This window comes from Lactuca sativa, chromosome 5, assembly GCF_002870075.4.
Source record: "Lactuca sativa cultivar Salinas chromosome 5, Lsat_Salinas_v11, whole genome shotgun sequence".
Lineage (NCBI taxonomy): Eukaryota > Viridiplantae > Streptophyta > Magnoliopsida > Asterales > Asteraceae > Lactuca > Lactuca sativa.
The window spans coordinates 143,512,736-143,537,247 of NC_056627.2; the positions used below are offsets into that span (position 1 = coordinate 143,512,736).

At 34.7% G+C, this 24,512-nt stretch overlaps 1 long non-coding RNA gene across 1 annotated transcript; it reads left to right on the plus strand.

Moving 5' to 3' along the window:
* Positions 1 to 15,388: 15,388 nt before the first annotated feature.
* On the plus strand, positions 15,389 to 16,935 carry LOC111908130 (uncharacterized). Its single transcript, XR_002855772.3, has 3 exons — positions 15,389 to 15,765; positions 16,119 to 16,213; positions 16,365 to 16,935. It is a non-coding gene; the product is annotated as an uncharacterized LOC111908130 (long non-coding RNA).
* Positions 16,936 to 24,512: the final 7,577 nt, after the last annotated feature.

The window sequence follows — 24,512 nt, forward strand, 5'->3', positions numbered from 1 at the left end:
AGTGGCTTGCATCATGATGGCCACGATGACAGCGGAACTCCAAAAGTCTTATGAGGATTTCTACCCTTATGAAATGCACCAAGATTTGATGGAAAGATACCATCAAAGTGCACGACAAGAGAGGTATGAAATCATTTGCTCCATGATAACAACCATGATGAAGGACGGGGAATCCGTCACGAGCCACATGCAGAAAATGCAAAGGTATGTGGATCGTTTGCTGAAGCTTAATGTGAACTTCCCAGAGGATCTTGCAATAGATATTATTTTGCATTCCGTACCATCGTGATATGATCAATTCCGCATGACATATCACATGAACAAGGAAGAAGTCACCCTCAGCAAACTTCAGGGACTTCTCAAGACCGCAGAATCAGGTCTTAAGGGGAAGTCGGTTGCTATCACTCCTACTCAAAACTCTACTCCGGTTTTGGCAATCGGGAAAAGTCGAGGGAGGAAGAGAAAGAGCTCTTCTAAGGGTACCAAGGTTCGGACCCTTGATGGCTCTTCTTCAAGTGGAACCAAGAAAGGTTTCATTACTCCTTCTTCTGACCCAAAAGAGGCTGAATGCTTCTATTGCCATGAAAAAGCTCATTGGAAGCGGAACTGCCCAAAATACCAGCAAGATGTGAAGGATGGGAAAGTTAAACCCAACCATGCAGGTATTTACACTATCATTTCTAATAACTCACCCCATTCTAATTCTTGGGTCCTTGATACCGGGTGTGGTATTCATATTTGTTGTGACTTGCAGGGACTAAGAAGAAGTGAGGATGTGGAGCAAGGAAGGATAAACTTGAGCATGGGGAATAGGAAAGCTATACCTGTTACCAAGATTGGAGTTTATACTTTATCGCTAAGTAGTGGGTTTAGTTTAGATTTGAATAAGTGTTGTTATTCGCCAGGAATGGCAAGAAATATTATTTCCTTTCATGCTTTGTACAAACAAGGGTTTACCTTTTCATTTAATAATGAAGTTGGTTCTATTGATGCTTTCTTTAATAATGTTCTTTATTTTAAAGCATTACCTTGTGATGGTGTGTATGAAGCTGTATCTGTTGTAGATAACTTAGGAAATAATGTTTTGTGTATTGATTCTACTAATAATAACTTGGATAAATCATCTTTATGGCATTGTCGTCTTGGACATATAAGGACGAAACGCATAGGCCAACTCCAAAAGGATGGAGTCTTGGAGTCGTTTGACCTAAAGTCAGATGATAGTTGCGAATCATGCTTACTTGGAAAAATGACAAAGTCACCCTTCACAGGTTCGTGTGAGAGGGGTGAAGGTTTGTTGGACCTTATACACACGGATGTGTGTGGACCATTCAAACATGCCACAAGGGATGCTAATCGTTATTATTTGACTTTTACTGATGCTTATAGTAGATATGGATATGTCTACTTGATCAAGCATAAGTCAGAGACTTTCGAGAGGTTTAAGGAATTTAAACAGGAAGTCGAGAATCAATTGGGCAGGAACATTAAGATGCTTCGATCCGATCGTGGTGGTGAGTATCTTAGTTCAGAGTTCCTCGACTATCTAAGGGAATGTGGGATAGTCTCACAATTGACACCTCCCAGGACACCACAGTTGAATGGTGTGGCTGAGAGGTGTAATTGAACCTTGTTAGATATGGTTCGTTCCATGATGAGTCGAGCTACGCTACCAATCTCATTCTGGGGGTATGCCTTAGAGACTGCCGCCCATATTCTTAATCTAGTCCCTACAAAGAAAGTTGCCAAAACTCCTCACGAGATGTGGACTGGTAAAGTACCTAAACTAGACCACATCAAGATTTGGGGTTGCGAGGCTTTCGTGAGACGTGAGACTCATGATAAGCTCGAACCTCGAAGCGAGAGGTGTATTTTCATCGGTTACCCACAACGATCCTTCGGTTACCTCTTCTACAGACCCAGTGACAATGTGGTCTTTGTAGCAAGAAGAGGAGTCTTTCGAGAAAGAGAGTTTATAAGCCAAGGAGACAGTGGGAGGCAAATTGATCTTGAAGAAATTCAAGAATCAAGCGGTGAAGGAACTTCAAACTCTAGCCCTCAACTTGAGGAGGAAACTCCTGTTGAGCCAATTGACAAATCTGTACCTCTGAGACGTTCCACGAGAGTTAGGAGTGCACCTGAGCATTACTATGGATTCCATATTACTGCAGAAGGTGAGACACTTATTAGTGATGGGACACTAGTAAGTCAAGATGACCCTAACAGCTACGAGGAAGCCATGGCAGGCCCCGAGTCTGCTAAATGGAAAGAGGCTATGGATAGCGAGATACAATCCATGTATGACAATCAAGTTTGGAACTTGGTTGAAAATGTACCAGGTCGTAAGACAGTAGGGTGCAAATGGGTCTTCAAGAAGAAGACCGACATGGATGGTAAAGTACACACTTATAAGGCTAGACTGGTTGCAAAGGGCTTCTCTCAAATTCCTGGAGTGGATTATGATGAGACCTTTTCTCCAGTAGCCAAGATTAAGTCTATTCGGGTTCTGTTAGCTATAGCTGCATTTCATGATTATGAAATATGGCAGATGGATGTCAAAACCGCTTTCCTTAATGGAAAGTTGGCTGAAGATGTTTACATGAGTCACCCAGAGGATTTTGTCAGCAACGAGTACCCTAATAGAGTCTGTAAGCTTGAGAAATCCATTTATGGATTGAAGCAAGCACCTCGCAGATGGAATCTTTGCTTTGATGAAAAGGTCAAGGAATTTGGCTTTTCTAGGAGTGAAGATGAATCTTGTGTGTATGTCAAGGCTAGTGGGAGTATAGTTAGCTTTTTGGTATTGTATGTGGATGACATACTACTCATAGGAAACGACATTCCAACCCTGCAGGAAGTAAAGTCCTGGCTTGGGAAGTGTTTCGCTATGAAGGACCTTGGTGAAGCTGCCTATATTTTAGGGATAAGGATCTTGAGAGATCGGAGTAAAAGACTAATTGGACTTAGTCAGAGTACCTACTTGGATAAAGTGCTGAAGCGATTCAGCATGCAGGATTCCAAGAAAGGAGAGTTACCCATCCAGAGTAACACCAGATTGAGTAAGACACAAAGCCCTAGCACTGAGGCTGAGATAGCAGAAATGAGTCGAACACCTTATGCTTCGGCTGTAGGATCGATCATGTATGCTATGACGTGTACTCGACCCGATGTAGCTTTTGCCTTGAGCTTGGTTAGCAGGTATCAGGCGAACCCTGGCAAGGCACACTGGACTGCGGTAAAGAATATCCTCAAGTACCTACGGAGGACTAAGGACTGGGTTCTTACCCTCGGTGGGAGTGATGACTTGAGAGTTGTAGGTTATAGTGATGCTAGCTTCCAGACTGATAAGGATAATTTCCGCTCTCAATCGGGCTGGGTCTTTACCCTAAATGGAGGAGCAATTTCTTGGAAGAGTTCCAAGCAAGAGACAGTGGCAGATTCTACTTGTGAATCAGAGTATATTGCAGCTAGCGAGGCAGCAAAGGAGGCGATATGGCTGAAGAACTTCATTGGAGACCTTGGAGTTGTACCAGCTATTAAAGAGCCAATGGAAATTTTCTGTGATAGTGAAAGTGTTGTTGCGTTAGCCAAGGAACCAAGGGATCATGGGAGATCCAGACACATTGACAGAAAATACCATTTCATTAGACATCGAATCGAAGAAGGACACCTCGTGGCAAAGAGGGTATCATTAGATGAGAATCCGGCAGATCCCCTCACAAAGGGACTGACTCGGGTTAAGCATCTCCAGCATGCTCGGAGCATAGGGCTGAAGGATGATATTAGATTTAGTAGTTAGATAACCCAGAAATTTGTAAAGTGTAAATGACATTAGATGATGAATAAAAGATGTTTTATTTATGAGTAAAGTGTTGCTATCTCTTGTCGATCGTTTACTATATTTCTTTTGCATGTTTTGACTTCCAGAATAATTTTTGTTTGGTATAACATATTATTCAAACCTCCACAGTCGGTCATATGTTGGAAGTAGATATGAATCAAGACTGTCATGTTTGGTTGTAGAGGTCTTGGACAAGGCTACAACAATCATGAGTGCTCATAAGTTCTGAGCATTAGACTCAACCCACGCTCACTGGAATCACTTCATGGAATTTTATCTCGAGTGATCGTGAGACGGTAATATCATATAAGTCTTCAAACCTAGAGATATGATTTGTTACTTACAAGTTGGTTATGCATTGACTGTACGAAATCGCATTGGTAACTCGATGTTATAAAACGTACTTTTGTGTGTAATTCAATGAGTGGTAGAACAAACATATGAGTCGAAGTTTATCTGTTCCTTCTTGGATTAGAAGCTGATATCTGGGCCCCTCGATGATTTTGTTTTGACCCATGTACCGGGCCCGGTCAGAACTAAGTTGATGTGTTCAATTAAGTTCTATGTCAAACAAATCGGAAATCGGGAAACAAATGTTGGACAATAAGCAAGACAATGTTCCATGTATTTGTCCGGCTGATATCTAGAACGGAGGATTATATGATCACTTATCTTAAATGGCGTACCATCATCTTCTCAGTTCCGAGAGACCTTGAAAGAGCTACGATTGCCGGTCGGTTCCTGAAGTACTAGAGATATAGTTATTAGACTTATCCAAGTGGGAGACTGTTGGATAAGGTGTCTAAGTCCATAACTATTTCGGGCTTGTACTTGACCCGACCCGGCATGGTCCATTTGGGTTGCATGGCACCATGCAATTGGATAGACTAAATGAGAGAAATAACACTTGGAGATTATTAATATATTATAAGTTCTAATATATTAATAATATTATTTGATTAGTTGATCAAAGAATTAATTTGGAATTAATTAAGTGATCAAAGGATAACTAATTAAATATATGGGTTGATTATGTAAATCATCCATATCTTGTATAGTGGGCTAAGAGGCTCCATGGATTATCAAGTTGGGTTCTACCCATAGGATACTCCATGGATACTCCATGGGAGTTACAAACCCATGGGTCATGGAAATGAAGAGTCATGACACATTAGGGTTTACATGGTGTAACCCTAGATGTGTCAACACTATATAAGAGTCCCATTCTCCACAAAATTGGCTACACAAGTTGGACACTAAGAAACAAGAGGGCTTGGCCGATTTTGAGAAGTGTGTGTTATCTCAAGAGTCTTTCCAAGAGCATTTGGTGTTGTGTGAAGCATTTGAGGCATCACACTTGGGGTGCTAGGCTCACAAGGTTTCAAGGAACACAATCAACAACAAGGTAAGTTATTCTATCTATGATTCAAGTTAAAATTGTTCCCCATGTATGCTAGATAGGAATATAACCTTGGAATTCAACTTTGCATGATAATTAGACAAACATAGATCCAAGGTTATTAGGGTTGCATGTACACTTAGGAAGTGTTAGAATGCTCAAAACCCATCAGAGATAATTGTAACGCCCGCAGATCCGGGCTAGTCAATTTAGAGGCAATAGGGGTCGAAAACGACTTTTCGACAAAAAGATTATTTAGAATAAATAATCTTAACCAAGTTGTAGAATACGTCACAGGGTTTCCGTACATATAAAGAATGCCGAAATCCGAGTTATAACGAAGAAGTTATGACCCGTCGAAGTTTCGCGTCGGAACCGGCACGGCGCCGGGAAGCGTAAATAGTAAATTTATGGTAGAGCGAGATTTAGATTTAGCGCTCTAAACGAAAGTCGTAGAATATGTTAAACTAAGAACTTCGATAAAAAGAACGCCCAAATCTGACTTCGTATAAAGAAGTTACGATTTTTCGAAGTTTCTGATTAGCAGTGCACAGTCCGAAATTCGAATATTAGATCGAGCGATTTTTAGCCGACACAACCTAAACGAGAATTGAAGATCTCATTATTAGTAGCGTAACAATAAAAAGACAGACGAAAATGGACATCGGATGAAGAAGTTATGAGATAATAACGGACCAATCCTGTCCCGGCCTATTAAAAATATAACTTTAAAAATAAATTCAAAATTTGCCGAAGAAGTCTAAACGAAAATTGTAGAGTGCGTCTCCACCTACGCATGGATATAAAGAACGTCAAAAACGGAGTTCGTATGAACGAGTTACAAATTATAATAGCATATTTACGTATTAAATTAAAGTATAAATCATATATACGTACACATATATATACACATGTATATATCATTAGAAAGGTATCGACGATGCGGTCATTATAAGACTAATGTTGAGTTCTTTCGACATTAGTTTAGTACAAATATCTTTAAATCTATTTAAAATAGTATTATAAAGGGGTGTTTAGTTGTTTATATAACTATAAGGTCATTAAGTAATTATGGGGGGTAGTTTTTGTAAATTCAATTACTATAAATAAGAGGCTTGGGCTCTCATATTTCTTGCACCATTCTCTTGATTCAAGAGTCTTTCTCTCCTTATCCCCCGAGCATTTCGGTCCCTCGTGATTCGACTTCTCTTTCTGTAGTTTTAGTATAGTAAGGTGAGCGCTGAAGCGCTGCACGAATTTTTCTTAGAAAGATTCAGCGACGAAGTTCTGCCCCTACAGAGCCCGACTCCTAGCTAAAATCCCTTTGTAAGTAAGTTATGCTTACCCTATTTTAAATATAGTTTATATTTAAAATTAGTATTGTTATTATAAATTTATAATAAATATTTGAGCTATTATTATGACTTATATAAGTGTCGTTATAATATCTTTTTAACTACTCGCGGTACGGGGAATCTGGTTTAAAGGGCCGCATAAGGTTGTTGGATTTCAGAAGTGCTATATGCCAAAATGGTCCTGCCCTCCGGTGTTTTATGTTTGGCCCCTGTCTGTACATTGTGGTTGGAAAGTATTGTTTAAACGCTTATATAATAATAATAATAAGACTAATAATTAGTCACGGTAAATATTAGACTAAAATCTAGTGGTAATAATACTAGGTTTCGTCGAAGAAATTATTTTAAAGTAAACGAAACGCTGTCCGAGTACCGAGTCACCACCTTCTCAAGTGAGTGCATAGTTACTTTCATCTTACACATAGATATGAAGTATTTAATATATATTACGTGTTGTGAGTGCATAGTTACTTTCATCTTACACATAGATATGAAGTATTTAATATATATTACGTGTTGTGAGTGCATAGTCCCTTTCATCTTACACATAGATATGAAGTATTTTATATAAACTATGTGTTATGTGTGCATATTATCTGAATACTTGCTGTCTATGTTGGTTGAACGTTTTATACATGTTTTAAAGGACTTAAACTGTATACGTATTTTATATATACGAAAATGTTGGGTATGAGATGGATAGATGAATGATGAGAGATAGAAGATGACGTGAGTATACATTGGCAGCTATAGACTTAGTGCCTATGGGACAAACACCGGTAGCTATGGACTTAGTACCTTTTAGACGTTGGTAGCTATGGATTTAGTACCTGTTGGGAATTGGTAGCTATGGACTTAGTACCTATTAGTTAGACGCTGGTAGCTAAGGATTTAGTACCTGTAGGAATTGGTAGCTATGGACTTAGTACCTGTTGAACATTGGTAGCTATGGACTTAGTACCTATTAGATAAAGACTGGTAGCTATGGATTTAGTACCCGATGAATAAACTATAGCAGCTATGGAATTAGTGCTTTATGAACGAACATTGGCAGCTATGGATTTAGTGCCAGTCCCATAACCCTAGAAGTAAGGGACTTCGGAATAAACGAATGCAGGATAGATGACTCTTAGGTTAAATCCTTAAAGAGTAAAGAAGATAATGGGGATGGGTAATTGGTTTGATTGTTTGATTGAACATAATAATTATATTATTGTGGGTTGAAAACCCTATGTAATCACCAGGTTTCCCAACCTGACCCACTCAGTTTATGTATATCACAGGTGACGAAGTGAAGTGACATTACACTGAGAGATTTAAAAGAGATGTAGATCACTAGTGTAAATCATTGTAAGTTTATTTATGCTTATGTTTCAGTATTAACGATGACATCCCAAACATGTTAAAATGAAATAAATACGTTTCTTCGAAAATGTTTTAATAACGTATTTACCAAGTTTTTCTGGGAACAAATTCCGCAACCTTTTTATAAAATGAAGTACTCTGATTTTTATAAAGCATAAACAAAATCGGTCTTTTCTGGCCATGATTTTGGGGATGTCACACAGCCCCTTATCTATAAATTATTTACAATTGCAGCCCCCGCCTTCATGAATATTCACAAAACCAATTTGGACTTACGCTTTTAACCCCCAAATTCTAAAATTATGACGGTTAACTCCCCAAAACCAACACCCTATTTAAATTATTAATTATTTTAGGGTTTCTACTCGTATTAACCCTTATCTATTTATTTATTTAATATTTGGGATGTTATATTTACCCTAATCATGCACACTATATAAACAAGCTTATGTTGCATGAAATTGCACCCTAGTGTGTGTAAAAGGGAGTGGCCGATTTCTTGAAGCAAAGTGTACACTTTCGTAAGTTTTCCAATTTTGTGATGATTTGTGATTCCACTTGAGGCATTCACATTATTGGTGCTAGACTCTCAAACTCGAAGCAATCAGTCAATATCAAAAGGTATGTCATTCTTCTAGTGTTTTATGATTCTAGTTCTTCATGCCATGCTAGTTAGGATGTAAACCTTGGAAATTATTATTTGCATGTATTTTAGAGAAAACCTAGATCCAAGGTTTATTAGGGTTGCATGTACACTTAGGAGTGTTAGAATGCTCAAAACCCAACAGCAACAACTCATATCTCTAGGTTTGAAGAATATAAGATATTATCGTCTCATGATCACTCGTGATAAAATCCATGAAGTGATTCCAATGAGCGCGGGTTGAATCCAATACTCAGAAGTTATGAGCACTCATGTGTGTTGTAGCAGCACCTTGTCCAACATCTTAGACCTCTACAAGCCCAAAACATGATAGTCTTGATTCATATCTACTTCCAATACATGACCGACTGTGGATGGTTTGAATAACTTAGTCATTCAGAACAATGACCTAGTTATTCTAGAAGTCAAAACATGCAAAGTGAAACACAATAATAATCGAATCCAATATGGTCTCGGAGCTTATGAATATTAATAAAACACCTTTTACTTATCACCATATGATTACACATTATTCATTGTATACTGTTTCAGCTATCAACATTATTCTTGAATTAAAACACTAGTTGTCCCATGCTCCAAGCATATACACTATGTTTTTCTAAACACAAGTCATGCCATACACCAAGTATGCATAATATGTTTGTCTATGATCATTACTTTGTGAAATAGATCAATTGAACATAACTTCAATGATTCTCTTTTCACACTCCCAAATCCTTATCCAAAATGTTAGAATTCCAAATTCCTATCATTTACCGAAATCTGTTAGACTTTAAACTTATATACATTGATCCTCTTGTAATGATTATGCACAAAGTCACAAAGATTTGACAACAAACATTACAGAGCATTCCAAAGGACATCAACTCCTTGGAAACATCCTTCTTGCATTAAGTTTCCTAATCTTACACAGATTGAATAATTTCTAACTTTGAAACATTTCCATATTCCATTTTGACTATCACTTCTGAACAAGAGTTTTCTCCTTACAGATTACGTCAATATGGTCCTTCCAGAATTACTACTATATTTCCAACTGTCCTTGAGCAACCAATCTTTGGTAAACCTTAGATTGTCCTCAACAATTTCTTAATCCTTTTAGTCATATCCAATTCTAGACCTTTTCCCTCCTTAATGCCCATGGCATTTGGAAAATTTAGAAAGGATGAATATTATAGAACATGCAATCGATCCTATATCCGAAGCATATGGGACACGATTCATGATGTCTTACATAAACACATGATACTATACCAATATTTTGCTATAATATTTCTATTTCAATTTGCTAAGTTCTCATAATTTTAGATTAGGAAAAGGGATGCCGTAATCATAATCGAATTTAGAACGCAGATAATAGACCCATATATAGAATTTTCTTATGTTGAGCCATTCCAACATGAAATTCATATATATATATATATATATATATATATATATATATATATATATATATATCCTTGACTAAATACGATTAAAACCTCAATCTAAGCTCTTAGATTTGAGATGAAGTATAATTTCCTCTCCTTTAATTATAGCAAAACAACTTTTTCCAAATTGAAACCTTTTGTTTTCTATAATTAACATTGCTAACTTGCAACCTTTATCATAATTATCATGCTCCCACTAACATGATGATTATTAGCATAACACTTATGCTCCCACTAGCTTCGACATGTACTCAGAAATCAGCTATTGACTTTCTTATCAAAGTTCAGATTTCTGATACTAGATTGCTTTGATAAGACTTTATCACAATCATACACCTTATCTTAGATAGCTCACATATGTTTCTAAATAATTTTAGAACTATCAAAAGGGATACCGTAATCATAGTCTCGATTGTTTAGACCTTTGTTATCTGCTTCAAATCTACTTGGTGGAAGTGTTTCCTCACCATCATTTTCATGAATCGGGGAGAAACCTTATGACCCTTAGATTTTATGGTATATATGTTCCTTTCCATGTGAATTTTTGTCAAAACCATAATCACAAGACAAGATTAGTGACAATTCCAAATTCATATGGGCTGAACTTGCGCAATCTTAAATTCTTGCCACCTGGCAGCTCAAGGGCCTACCATTGCTTCCAAGTTGATATGCAACCAATTGAGATCTCTAACAAATCATCTTCTTGATTTAACCACTTCAACAATTCATAACTCCTATTCTTAACTATCAGAATGGACTTAGACGATGAATTGTGATAAGGTCTCAAAATCATTAAGATGGTCTTAAAACATGATACTAAAGTACTCTCCCATCTTTTCAGATTTGAGAAACTTTTACCTTTCCACCTAAATTGATTCTTCTTATTCGCTTTTCCATACATTGGAACCTTTTCCAATGTCTCAGAATTACACTTAAGCTTGTAAGTATAACCATATTTACTGAGCTATCGTAAATTATGATGAATAGTCTTATCGATCTTTTATGTTGGACTTAACCAGTGCATAAGAATGTGTACTCGATCCCTTAGTCCTTTACTTGACTCACACATCCATGTGAACAAGTAGTTAGTCTTAATTTTTCCAATGCTTGAAAGTTCTCATTCATCATGTTATACAACTTGCATGATTCCAAGTTTCTATCCAAATGAAACTTGGGTGATGAGAATCTTTCCTTATTTGGTAAATTTAGACACTACCACAAATGAAAGAATCAAAATCATATTTCCACTCTTGCTCTTAATGGAATCTTATAAGCAACAAAAATTTTCACAAATGCCATTGTAAGGACATTTTTAAATAAAGAAAGTCAAAAAATTTCCATTTATTTTAGAAACTTTGCGGGAAAACTATCCTTACAGCGCAAAAGCACATGAAAACTTTGTTGTTATCTATTCCTAAGCAATATATCATAACTCCTTAGAAGTAGCTCAATAATCCGATCTTCAAACTATGCGATAGAAATCCATCTACGCGATCAGATTCATCATATTCTTTCTTTAAGTTTCTTCACTTTTCTTTAATTCTTAAAACATCAACATGTGACCCTATCATATCATGTATCAAGAATCTTATAGTAGAAACTTAGCAGGGTTAGATAGTGGACTTTACCTGAAGTAGAGTCAAACTTATTGACTTTAACATCCTTAGGTAAAAATTTGGCAGCTTTGCAATCAGTGCCCCTTCCTTTGGCAATTTAACATATGGACCCATTAGTAATGGTACATAGGACTATCACATACCATTTGGTCAACCTAGTTGACTATGGTCAATCCTTTTCCTTAGGAAGAGAAGGTTTTTTCTAGATATCCAATGTTTCCATTGTCAATGTCCATGGTAGTTTGGGAAGTTGATTTACAATCAAATTTGCTCTCCCAGTGCTGCTGATTCAGCAGCACCAAGAAAATAGATAAGACCATTAAGGGTAATATGATAGTCTGTTTCATAGGAGTCCCAAAGGAACTCACTATGTGACTTAGAAAGTGATTGATCATCAACTTCCTCTAGACTTTGACACGCAACTCTCCCGACTTGTCAATATGTGACTACATCTCCAAGATGTGATCACACATAGACCTTTGCTTGCCAATACGGCTTGAGTGACCTTAAACTTTTCAAAAACTTGTGGGTTAGGGAGAATAATTGGAGGAGGTGAAAGAAGTATGATTTTCATGGGAGATCATCTTCATTTAGGAAAACTTGTTTCAAGAGATTTGGGAAGATCATAGATGTCTTAAACCAGACATCTTTTGGGAGATATTCAAGATAGTTGATTTAAAGTCCTTAATATAACACCCAATATGAAATATTAAGGCTAGGACCCAACACAATACTTTTATAACTTGGAAGAGGGATGTCGTAATCCAAGCTATAAAATATTTGAAGGTAAGTGAATGCCGATTCACCAATTTCTACCAAGATAAACGAAATATATTATTAGGTTTCAACTAGTTTTGAAACTCCTAGATTTTTTTGAGATTCATTGAACTTTTCAATGGCATGTTTCAATCTCGATTGTGCCCTTCAGGTTTTGTGACTGGGATGCCGAGGATCACAAAACAAGGTGTGAAGTAACCATGCAAATTACTTGGTACTCTTAAATGTTTACCCCTCAATCGATTTGACGGTTAACCACAAACGCTCCATCGATACTATGATAAACATTAAGTTACCCTTTTCCTACCTTGTTAAATATGAGTTAGTGTGCTGGTTAACCACACACGCTCCACCAACCGACTTAAACAAAGTGCAAAGTGTAATTTCATTGATTAGCACCTTATTCACATTTTCCTTAGTAACCAAGATTGGGTATTTATAAAAGGTTTAGTTACTTAGTATTTATCATTAATACTTTTAATGAAGGGAGAATTATAGTCCTTGTCCTACCCATTCGGCTAACGACCCTCCACCAGTCAAGGAAGCGGTGGGTGAGAGTGGACACCCATTAAACTGCCATTTTATAGGCACTAACCTTATACCCCCCTTATAGACCGGCTTCGTGAATGAGGCCTACTAACGATAAGAGTGACTTTACTCTTATACATATATATATATATATATATATATATATATATATATATATAATTAACTTATAATATTAAAAAGTATAAGGGTTGAATTTTAACTTTTAAAATTCTAAGGGCTAACTTGGAATTAAAGTATTCATAAGTGAATACTTTTCAAATTCCAAAACTTGAGGGCAACTTTTGAAACTATTCAAAACAATTAATTCCATAACTTATGTGTTGAAAGTGTTGGATTTTGAGCATTCTAACACTTCCTAAGTGTACATGCAACCCTTATAACCTTGGATCTATGTTTTTCTAATTATCATGCAAAGTTGATTTCCAAGGCTATGATACTCTCTAGCATACATGGGGAACAATATTAACTTGAATAATAGATAGAACTACATACCTTGTTGTTGTAAGTGTTCCTTGAAACCTTGTGAGCCTAGCACCTCAAGTGTGATGCCTCAGATGCTTCACACAACACCAAATGCAAAGAATAAACTTGAGAGAATACTCTAACACATGCAAAATCGGCCAAGCCCTCTTGTCTCTTAGTGTAGCCGATTTTGGGGAGAGTTACATTGCTTATATAGTGTGTGACATTAGGTACCCTAATGTTCCATGACTCTTCATTTCTTGATCCATGGGTTAACTCCATGGAACATCCCTGGAGCATCCTATGGGTGAAACCCAACTTGACAATCAATGGAGCCTCTTAGCCCACTATATAAGATATGGAAGATTTACATAATCTACCCATATATCTAATTAGTTATCTTTTGATCACTTAATTAATTCTAAATTAATTCTTGATCAGAAATAATTAAATAATATTATTAATATATTAGAACTTATAATATATATTAATAAACCATATGTGTTATTTCTCTCATTTAGTTTATTCAATTGCATGGTGCCATGCAACCCAAATGGACCATGCAAAAGATGCAAGAGATGCCTTATAGACTTATTACATTACCCATAGTTAATGTGGTATGTTCATAAATCCACCACGAGTTTTCAAACTTATACTAAATTCACAAATATATTGCGACAAATATTCAATACTATGCCTTTCTGGCAATTAATGATTGAAAATCAATGGATATTTACCAACAAATTTAAATCGTCCATAGCAAGTTTGTGCATGTGTTTCGGTTCACGCATGCTTATCAAAATTCATTCAAGTGTCTCTAATATGTTGTAAAACTCACATTGCGTTGAAATAGAAAAAGAATACAAATATACTTAAAATGCAAAGTCGCAATTCATGTAGAACAATGTGCTAATATCAAAACACCTATTGTCAGTAATCCAATAATCAACCAATAAGACAAAACATTCATAAAACTGAATATTTATCGTCAAGCTTTCTTTGACTTGTTGATTTTAACCGAAAGCCATGTTAAACGATAAATATAGGCACATTTTTACATTATCTTCATTAATTATGAACATCGTTTTCTTTCGGAAATTTAAATTTAAAATAAATATAATTAGCAGTACATATTTATTAAGATTTCATTTAACACATTAATCATACTTTAACATTTAGTGTAACCATTAATTTTGTAGCCAAAAATTATAATAAGTTTGCAATAATTACATAATTTCATGCTGAAAGGCTAAAGCATAAATATTGTATTCTCAACCTCGAATAATTACAATGTTAAATGATGAAAGATATTCTCACTTAAACAAGAAAGTAAAATGTATCAAATGTTTTTCCAAAAATAAATAAATTAAAGAGTATTGGTTATATTTACCAAAAGTCTTCTAGTCAAACCTTATTTAGGTGTTGCTTTTCTTCTCTTAGATCGACTTTTCAATTGTTGATAGACAAAAAGATTTATCTTTAGCCCTTTCTATGGAATGTATATTTTGATCGTTTAGTTTTTGTTGTTGTTGATTATTATTCATTTTGTAGATGGAGGATATTTTAGATATTATCATTGATTTTAAAAAGTGTATATACGATATTTTGATATTGAAGAAGGACATATATGATATTTTGATGTTTAAAAATGACATATATGATATTTTGAAATTTTATGAATGGTAAATATGATATTTAGAGATTTTATGAAGGGTAAATATGATATTTAGAAATTAATTTGGGTAAAGATGATATTTTAATGTTCAAGTAGCGCTTTCTTCATCAAGCAATAAAACTGTCATTTTGCATAACATTTGGGCTCTATTTGAAGATATGTACAATTGTAGGAGAGGTTGATGCAAATCACCAACGCTAGAAATCAGGGTTATAGGGTTACGCCTACACATTTCTTAACCATTATAAATACGATGTTCAGGTTCATTTCAATACAATTTCACAGCCGCTGTCATGATCCACCCTATCAATCTAGATCGCAATCTTTTCTTACATATCTGAAAATCATGCTTTGTTTTCATTAAGTTATCGATTTTTTTCTTTTTTTCAGTCGTGATAATCACCAAGAGTTTTATGTGTCGGCTTTTTTTTTCTTTATCATGCACATAGATAAAAAAACTGGTAAAGATCCGCTATACATTGATCTGTATAGCCAGTCACTCACACTATACATTGATCTGTATTCTATTGTCAGCCTAGTAGATTCAGATCAGTATCAGTTAGGTGTTCATAACATTTCAAGAGTTGGTTTTGTGGGTTTGTGAGAGGCCCATGTATCTGATGCTTGGAAAGGTAAATTTATATAACGTTTTCTTATGTAATTGTTTTGATTCCAATAGATTTTTACTGCTCAACTTTCCAATTTATGCTATATCTAGTAACGTTTCAGTAGTCTGAATCTGACATCTAGTTCCATTCTTATTGAATACTGTTTGGAGATTATGGAGATCTTGACGGAAGCTGCAGATCTTAAATATCACTAAAGATGCAGATATTTGGGGATCCAGTATTAGATCTTTTTAAAGCAAAAATATCTGACATGGATTTTAGTTTTAGTGATTTTAATTTTTTAACTCAGAGCTTTTGCAATAAGTTTTTTGAATCACAAACCAAAAAAGTTAACTAATCTTCATTCTAATAAACAGGATGAATTGGATGGCTGAGTAGAATCCTGAGATGATGGGACAAAACCTTTGTAGATTTCAGTAGCGGAACGTAAAGAAGAAAGAATGGCTCCCCTGTAAGTTGCATAATCATTCGTGATGGTCAAAACATTAATGATGGTCAAAACATCTTCATGTTAAAATTATTAATTTTTAATATGTGCAGTTAGCAGTTGTCACCTCTATTATGGACTCATTATAGTTTTATGGGTTGATGTTTCGTTTCAGGCTTAATTTGCTCAGGCGATATCATCTACTGGCCACATGTGGGCTTCACAGTTGCCAATTGCTTCAGTCAATAAATACAAACCACACCTTTTCTGTTAATCGGATTGGCCTCTTTGGTTTAATTTGTTTGATAAACCGTGGACACAATCAACACGAACCTTTGTTATAACAGAGGCCAACTTGAACTTTATATTGGGATACATCAAGTAGTTCGATCGATTAAAAAAGCCTAAGTACAAAACATCTACTGGACAAGCTTTATACATGTCTTTGCTGATAAAAGTCGCAGATATAGTGTTCTTTCGCTGCAGGGTGGATTAATCTTTTTTTAGAACCCGTTTTAGCTTTTATCAGCGTATTTGTATGAGTATAAATATAATTGAAATGTTTATTTGTATGTGTAGTCGTATCTGTTCTTATGAGAAATGCAAGCACACCTTTCATAAAGGAACAACATTTCAAATGTATTAACCTTTCAATACTTTCCCCTATTAGAAAATGTCAATTCAGCCTTTGTAGCTGGCAAAAATTTTCACATGTACTGACACATTGAATATGCACAATAAGTCTCAAAAAATATAAGTGGTTGTTATTTATATTATGTTTTTCTAAACAAAATGGTGTTGTTTTTTTTTTCTAAAAACAAAGCTAGTGAGAGGCTAGAGCTTCATTTAGTTGAGGCAATCTTTGCGAGGATTGGTAGAGCAGATTAACTAACAAAACTGTTCATCTTTTCTAGCCATAATACTTAACCAACCGAAGGTTGGATGTCACCTACTAACTCTTTGCTGCTCCTGGATTTCCAACTGAAGACAACCTCGTTGCCATATCTACATTATCCAGAACAGGGCCATCAGAGCAGAGGTTGTCCAACCTCAAAAACAAATCCATGATGGACACACTCGTAATAGGGATGTCCATCCACAAATGATGCAAAATCACACTGACCTCAATGACTTTAGGGTAGTCCAAAAATAAGTGTGATTCAGATTTACTGCTACCGTACGGAGAGCGCATATAGGTGATTTACAAATGGATCCCAATTCTAAGGAGGTTCAATCTAGTGTATAGGTTACCAAGTCTAACACACAAATTAAGATGTTTGCCTTGGCAGATTCAATGTGATTCCAAATAGTGTTGCAAGTACTACTTTTTAACAAAAAGTTATCATTTATAGACCTGATGGAGGATGCTGAGAGGGACTCTTTTAAAGTTTGACCCCTCCTAGTTATATTTTGATTCTGTACTTTTGAGTTCGTTGGGTGTGAACCAAGAGAGGGATTCTGGTTTCAGTCATTTTCATGTAAACAAGGTCACATGCCTGAGAGCTCAAGCGCGAAGGTCCTTAGCTGCAAGAGATGTATGTGATTCTTCTTTTGTGTGTATCTTTTCATAGGGTAGCAATAATTTGTATGAAGGCGTTAATTTTAGTTGTATGTACACTTAGGTATATCATGATTTATTTTGTCACTACCTAGTTTAAGTGTATTTGATACATAGAAAACCTAACATCTAAAACTTTTAGGCCCTAAATGTGGATGCTACATTATCCATCTGGAGTCAAGAAGGACATAATTGATGTTGCAAGTTGTTGATGGTGGGATGCAACAGAGGAAGCAAAAGACTATTGTGCGGCCATTGAAACGGCTTAACCAAGGCCCTGATATGGTTCGAATGAGGTGGTTGCATGCAAGTTATAGTTCACAAAATCATAGAAAAAATGGTTGTGTTGCCGAGTTGTGGAAATATGCTTGTCATTGCTTAGAAAACATGCATATTTTTATTGTATTAGATGTTCATTTCATGCAAAATGATTAATAGTAGAAGAACACTCTTACAATTGTGTTTATTTTTTTACCACTTTCTTTTGTTTCTCCATCATTGTTTGTTGAGGAATATAGAGCATTTATAGTGAGGTACGTTGTATCGGATGAGAAGTTTAGGGTTTGTTCGTGTTACTCATGGTGGAGTAGCATGCAAGAGACGCCAGACACAATTATTACATTACACATAGTTAAGTTTGGTAAGTTCATATATCCACCATTAGTTTTTAAACTTTTACCAAATTCACAAATATATTATGATCATGTCTATGTCATTCTTGCAATTAATGATCGAAAATCAATGGATATTTACCAAGAAATTTAATCCTTGAGATTCAATCGTCCATAGCAAGTTTGTACGTGGTGTAACACTCACATTGACTTCAAATAGTAAAAGGAATCCAAATATACTTAAATTACAAAGTCACAATTAATGTAGAACAATGTGCTAATATCAAAACACCAAATAATCTAATACTCAAGTAATCCAATAATCAACTAAATAAACATTCGGACAAAACTTTCATGAAATTGAATATTTATAGTTAAGCATTATTTGACTTACAAATTTTAACTCAAGGGCATGCTAAACGATAAATACATGCACGACTTTAGTTTATGAACAACATTATGAAGATCAATTTCTTCCCAAAATTTTGATTTTAAAATAAATATATTAAACAATATATTATTTTTTATGATTTCATTTAACACATAAATCGTTAATATTTATTGAAAACATTAATTTTGTAGCCAAACATTTTAATACGTTTACACTAATTAGAATGTCAAATGATGAAAGATATTATCACTTAAACAAGAAAGAAAATGTATCTAAGCGTTTTTCCAAAAAAAAAAAAGATCAAGACTATTGTTTCCATTTACCAAAACACTTTTAATCTAACCGTATCAGGTGTTGCCATATATATATATATATATATATATATATATATATATATATATATATATATATATATATACTATCTTATAAAAGTATTCTCACTATTTCTAAAAATAGATTGAATATAATAATATTATTTTTTTAAGACGTTCAAATCATTAAGCTAATAGTATAAGTAGTCATCAATAAAATAATATTAAATTTTAACCCGTGTTTTGAATCCTTATATTTCTCAACAAATTCTATCTCCTTCCCTGAATTTCGGATAATTCAAAATTTGAAACCATCAGAAAATACATGTTGATTCAAATATGTCTCCTGCCGATGGCTCTTTCTTACATCCCCTGCTATAAAGTCTACCATGAATCTATTGTTAGCGGAGGTTTTGCAAAATTTTGCAAAGTATAGCATGTTATATTTTTGATGTCGAAGATCTGAAATTCTATCATAGTTAGGTAAGAATCCTCTTCTTGAATCCTTTTTTCTCTCTCTAAACACAATGATGATCTCGAATCGTTCAGGTTATCTTGCACCCCTATATTCTCACATCTCTTCACCAATAACGTCAGCCACCATTGTATTCACAAGATCAACCATCATCGCTGTCAAAACCATCAGACACCACCGCATCAGGCGACTCTTTCCTATTACTTCTTATTTGTCTGTATCTTGAGTTGGAATCGCAAATAAAAACACCCAGATCTTATTTGGAGTTGTTATTTGTTACACATCAAATGATGGAGCTTCAGGATTTTGTTTACCTCTCCCCTTATTTAGACATATGATCAATTTGTATGTGATTTTTTGGTAACAGAAAGCTCAGATTTCTGTTGTTGCAGATATGTCAACAAAGTGTTTTAATTGCTCCACTTTCAGGTGACATTTTTACCAAGACATGCTTTGATTTCAAAAAACTTGATTTTTTTTTGGATCTTCTTATGGATGTGATGGTTCTGGGAATGGTAGAAAACCTTAGTCTCAATCCACGGACCCTAATCTTCTCCATCTATCTAAGAATACCTTGTTTTCTATTTCTTCACTTCCTCACCTACCTCAACTCATTGAAAATTAACCAATAGACCACCAGAGAGTCTATACAGCTCTTGTTCCCTTGAAGATTAGCTTTCAGACAAGTGAAACTGGTAAACCCCATTCTTAGTTTTTTTTTTTTTGTCACTTCAGTCCAAGAATTGGGGGTTTTATTACTTTATATTTGATCTTCTTTTATGATTAATGATATTAGGTCTTCATTGTTATTTTTATTATTATGTATGCAGAAGGAAGGCTTCTTGCTGAAGCTGCCCTAGGATGTTTAGAAACTTGAAAAGAAGGTCGTATAAACCATAGTGTTGGTCATTGAAGATGAATGGATTAGAAATTTGATTAGAACTTCTAAAAGGGTTCGGGCTAACCATGTAAGGTTGCTACAAATTCATGTGTATCTTGATCTACATATTCTTTAGGTTCGGGAAAACCATTTTGTAATAGAGGCTTTATCAATAACGATATCAATATGCATAAAAAATGGATCAAAAAAATGATTTTGAGACTGGATAGGGCAAAAGCCTTATCTTAACAGGTTTTTATTTTAATCCTTACTTGTAATTGATTTCATCATTTTTAACTTTTTATATTTTTATCTTATAAATATATTGGGTGAAGGCTTTATTATATCAGGTTTGTTCCTAAAAAGGTTTTTACTATGTTTCCTTAATGTGTTGGCTTTGCACGTTCAAATAACTCAACCAAGAGGGACAGTTAGAGCATTGTATTATCATTAGTTTGTATATTTTTGCAACCTACTTTTGCAATAAGGAACGGTTAAACACAAGATTTGACATGATTAAGGTAGTTTGTATATTTTTCATCTTGTTTAATCTAAAAATGAAACCTTTTTCATCATTGGTCCTTATAATATCAAGTTTCATCACATGGACTTCCTGATTATAGTGATTATTTGTCCTTATTATAAGGTTCTATATAGATTTTGTTCAATATTTTAAGGTTTCGAGAACCTAAATCAATATGAATCCTTGAATTACATACCATCGTTGAAAATCTTTTAATTTGTGACCAAACTTGGTTAAAAATCACAATGAACAAGTTGACACTAGAGTATTTTGGCCTTCTCAAAGGCCTATTTATCGACTTTTGAATCACAACACCTGATATTCTAAAGGTTTATTTTTATAAACTATTATTTATATATTTTAGCATTTTACTTAGTAGGACATTAAATTAATAAAGGAATTAAAGAAAACGAAAAAAAAAAAAAAAAGAGGATGATAAACAGTACAAGTGGTTTGGGTATATATAAATGGAAGTAATAACCATTTATGGGGTGTTTGGCAAAAAAGCTTATTGCTTATTAGTTTATTAGCTTATAAGTTAATAAGTAAGTGTAGGGTAACTTATGAAAAAATGACGTATTAGAGGTACCCCACCGGAATAAGTTATTTTAATCCAAACACTTTTTTAACTTATAGTGGTGCGGAACCTAATAAGTTGTTTTAAAAAAGCTTAGCCAAACACCCCCTTAATATGATATGGTAATGCTCTTGAAAAATAGATGCTATTTAATATTCATTTCTCGAAGTGAACGCAAAATAGTTTTAACTCTAAAGAGATCAAACTATTCGTCGCCCGCCGCTTTGTTCAGGTAGACGGGTAGTATATATATGTATATATGTATATATATATATATATATATATATATATATATAGATATATATATATATATATATATATATATATATATATATATCTTTATTATATTATTAAACATATTGACAATTTCTTGAAATTTAAGAGGTATATACATTACAACATAACGTACAACCTTATCAAGCTTATATCGTACCGCGTTGTATCTTTACGCTATCTCTGGATCTTGAAAATACTAAACCCTAACCTCATCTACACACCTTCACTGCCGTCAAAACACATATCTTTTGTCTCTCTCTCTCTCTCTTTAGTCTCTCAAGTTTTCAGTAGCCCTTCGGTACCACCACCCTCCTCCATTAGCCTTCTCTACCTCTGTTTCTCTTCACAAAATTACAACCACACTATGTACATTGGATTTGATACTCAACGTGGAGTCCACCCCGGAAATGTTTCCGCCTTTGGTTTTCGGGGTGTGACACAAACAATCATGTGTACATAGATAACATACAAACAATATCATGCATATAACAGTCAAACCAATCTAGCCATAGCAACATCTTGTAAACAGGATACCGACCTAACAAGATCACTAAGCCTAACATATCATCATGCTAACTACCAGGATGTAAATCAGTAAGCATAACATACGATATTCCGAATACTATCCATAAGGACCCGCCTTGGTGCCTTAGACCCTGTTGATAAAGTGAGGATAACTCACCTAGCGATAATGAAGAACTGAACTGAGAGTCTTCAACTGCTATGCCCGACACCCACGACTGGAAGATAAAGAATATACATTAATCAACGAGACCCAAATCTATTATTGGCCCGATTTAATAATTGGGCCCATCACTCTATTGAGCCTACACAAGACCTACAACTCCATCCTGACCCAACAACATTAAATCCATAGCCCATTAAGGGATTAGCCCAATTGACCCATAATCGGCCTAAAGTTTCAACTTTAGCACCTAAACTCCCTGGGACTCAATTCTAAGGAGGTATAATCTAGTGTATAGATGACCAAGCCTAATATGCAAATTAAGATGTTTTCTTAAGATGTTTTCCTTGGTTGGAGCAATGCGATTCCAAATAGTGTTGCAAGTATTACTTTTTGACAAAACATCGTCGTCTATAGTTGATAACCTGTCAAAGTGGTAGACTGTTGGAAAGTATCTCCAAGGTCATTAACTACTGTTGATATCTCTAATAATAGGAAAGTCCTCTTGAGTTGCCTTCAATACTCAAATCAAGTAGAATCAATAAAAGGGGAATTGATTTATTAGTTATTATGGTTTAATAGTTAATTACAAACTAATTAGAAAATATCATGGGAATTAATAAACAGTTTAATTAATTAAAGGGTTGAATAGCAATTTATCGATAGTTTATTAATCAGGAATACTATAGAACCTAGGGTGGATGGTATTCCCATTAGAATTAAAAGGAATTTTCATTTTGGGGATTTCTCATCCCATATGGATGGAAGAATAAAATTGATGGGTTTTATGCGAAACAAATAAAAAACTTAAGTCTGCATGCAACCCTAGAATAAGATCTATGTTTTCTCTAATTACATATATAACTTTCAACATCAAATAAGAAACACTAGCATACCTAGCATATTTTTGAAAATATGATTAAGGTTAAGAGAAACATACCTTGATTGTTGTTGACAAATAATAAAGATCCTTGTGTTGAGCAAGCACCACAAATAGTGTGCCTCTAATGGTTCATACCCAACACTAGCAACAAGATGAATATGGAGAGAGGAGAGTGGAAGATAAGAATTTTGATTATTTGTCTAAAGATATGAGTGGGCAAAATCCTTAGGGGTGAGGGCCCTTTTATTGTTCAACAAGGATGCCCTAGATAACCCTAATCTTAATATAATAATAATATTTTAAATTGATAATTATCCAACTCCTTATTTATAGTTATAAAAACCCTAGAATATCCTTATTGAAACCGTCCAACCTTCTTCAAGAAGGTTCTGGAGCCTCTTGTTCAACTATTGAACAATTGCACATTAGACCCTGGACTTTTAATTAATTCTTTTAATTCCAATATTAATTCCAATTAATTTATGATTAAACATTAATTAAATATTTCTATTTCTAATTAATATATTATTCTCATAATATATTAATAAATTATTTATTTCAATTTATTAATTATATAATAAATAAACCTCTCTCTCCAAAATTCATGCTGTCTGGTTGCTAGTTATGAGGGCAACCCAAAAAGACTATACTACAATCAATTCAAGTATATATACAAATTATAGTTATGGGCTTAGACACTTAAATCCAACAAAAACAATGGAAGATATCCAAAGCCATAATCCTTGCTTCTTCTTGGCTTGAAGTTTCGGGTCTTTTTCTCCCTTTTTGCGGAGGAATTAATTTAGAGTTTAATCCCTCCTAGTTATATTTTGATTATGTACTTTTAAGTTTACTGGTTATGAACCAATAGAGGGATTCTGGTTTTGTCCTTTTCATGTAAACAAGGTCACGAGCACGAGAGCTCAAGCGCTAAGGCATACATCCATAGGTTGCATGTACACTTAGGTATATCGTAATTTATTTTTTGACTACCTAGTTTAAGTGTATTTGATACATAGAAAACCTAACATCTAGAAGTTTTAGGCCCTAAGTGCGGATGTTACATTATCCATCCAGAGTCAAGAAGGACATACATGATGTTTCAAGTGGTTGATGATGGGATACCGAGGAAGCAAAAGACTATTGTGGAGCG